We start from the raw sequence: 2,582 nt of genomic DNA on the forward strand, positions 1-2,582 counted from the left end.
TCCTGACTTATACATGTTCCTCTGACTATGAGATTATGCAACTCTCGAATATCGGAGGAACACCTTGTGTGCTATCAAACGTCACAACGTAACTGGGTGATTATAAAGATGCTCTACAGGTGTCTCCAATGGTGTTTGTTGAGTTGGCATAGATCGAGATTAGGATTTGTCACTCCGATTGTCGGAGAGGTATATCTAGGCCCTCTTGGTAAAGCACATCACTATAAGCCTTGCAAGCAATGTTATTAATGAGTTATTTGGGGGATGTTGCATTACGGAACGAGTAAAGAGACTTTCCGGTGACGAGATTGAACTAGGTATGATGATACTGTTGATCGAATCTCGGGCAAGTAACACACCGATGACAAAGGGAACAACGTAGGTTGTGCGGTTTGACCGATAAAGATCTTCATAGAATATGTAGGAACCAATGTGAGCATCCAGGTTCCGCTATTGGTTATTGATGGGAGATGAGTCTCGGTCATGTCTACATAGTTCTTGAACCCGTAGGATCCGCACGCTTAACGTTCTATGACGATTTGTATTATGAGTTATGTGATTTGATGACCGAATTTTGTTTAGAGTCCCAGATGAGATCGGGGACATGATGAGGAGTCTCGAAATGGTTGATACGTAAAGATCGATATATTGGAAGGCTATATTCGGACATAGGAAAGGTTCCGAGTGATTCGGGTATTTTTCGAAGTACCGAAGAGTCACGGGAATTCGTATTGGGCCTTAATGGGCCATACGGGAAAGGAGAGAAAGGCCTCAAGGGTGGCCGCGCCCTTCCCCATGGACTGGTCCGAATTGGACTAGGGAAAGGGCGCGCCCCCTTCCTTCCTTCTCCTTCTCCCTTCCCTTTTACCCATTCCATGTGGGAGGTGGAATCCTTCTAGGACTAGGGAGTCCTAGTAGGACTCCACACTTTGGGTGCACCCTATCAGGGCCAGCCTCCTCCTCCCTCCATCCTTTATATACGTGGCCAGGGGCACCCCATAGACACACAAGTTGATCATTGATCCCTTAGCCGTGTGCGGTGCCCCCTCCACCATAACCCACCTCGGTCATATCATCGTAGTGCTCAGGCGAAGCTCTGCGATGGTAGCATCATCATCACTGTCATCATGTCTTCGTGCTGACGAAGCTCTCCCTCGACACTTAGCTGGATCGAGAGTTCGTGGGACGTCACCGAGCCGAACGTGTGCAGATCGCGGAGGTGCCGTACTTTCGGTACAAGGATCGGTCGATCGTGAAGACGTACGACTACATCAACTGTGTTGTCATAACGCTTCCTCTTACGGTCTATGAGGGTACGTGGACAACACTCTTCCCTTCTTGTTGCTATGCATCACCATGATCTTGCGTGTGCGTAGGATTTTTTTTGAAAATTGCTATGTTCCCCAACAGTGGCATCTGAGTCAGGTTTATGCATAGATGTTATATGCATGAGTAGAACACAAAGGAGTTGTGGGCGTGGGTATATACATATTTCTTGTCGTCACTAGTTGATTCTTGATTCAACGGCATTGTTGGATGAAGCGGCTTAGACCGACATTACGCGTACGTTGACGCGAGACAGGTTCTATCAACGTGCTTCGCACACAGGTGGCTAGTGGGTGTCTGTTTCTCCAACTTTAGTTGAATCGGATTCAATGAACAAGGTTCTTTCTGAAGATCAAAAAGCAATCACTATACCGCGTTGTGGTTTTTGATGCGTAGGTAAGAACGGTTCTGGCTAAGCCCGTAGCAGCCACGTAAAACTTGCAACAATAAAGTAGAGGATGTCTAACTTGTTTTTGCAGGGCATGTTGTGATGTGATATGGTCAAGACATGATGCTAAATTTTATTGTATGAGATGATCATGTTTTGTAACGGAGTTATCGGCAACTGGCAGGAGCCATATGGTTGTCACTTTATTGTATGAAATGCAATCGCCATGTAATTGCTTTACTTTATCACTAAGCAGTAGCGATAGTCATAGAAGCAATAGTTGGCGAGATGACAACGATGCTACGATGGAGATCGAGGTGTCGCGCCGGTGACGATGGTGATCATGACGGTGCTTTGGAGATGGATATCAAAGGCACAAGATGATGATGACCATATCATATCACTTATATTGATTGCATGTGATGTTTATCCTTTATCCATCTTATTTTGCTTAGTTCGATGGTAGCATTATAAGATGATCTCTCACTAAATTTCAAGGTATAAGTGTTCTCCCTGAGTATGCACCGTTGCGAAAGTTCGTCGTGCCGAGACATCATGTGATGATCGGGTGTGATAAGCTCTACGTTCACATACAATGGGTGCAAGCCAGTTTTGCACACGCAGAATACCCGGGTTAAACTTGACGAGCCTAGCATATGCAGATATGGCCTCGGAACACTGAGACTGAAAGGTCGAGCATGAATCATATAGTAGATATGATCAGCATAGTGATGTTCACCATTGAAAACTACTCCATCTCACGTGATGATCGGACATGGTTTAGTTGATATGGATCACGTGATCACTTAGATGATTAGAGGAATGTCTATCTAAGTGAGTTTTCTTAAGTAATATGATTAATTGAACT

This window comes from Triticum urartu, chromosome 6A (assembly GCF_056163025.1).
Source record: "Triticum urartu cultivar PI428250 chromosome 6A, HENAU_Tu73, whole genome shotgun sequence".
In the NCBI taxonomy this organism is placed as follows: Eukaryota; Viridiplantae; Streptophyta; class Magnoliopsida; order Poales; family Poaceae; genus Triticum; species Triticum urartu.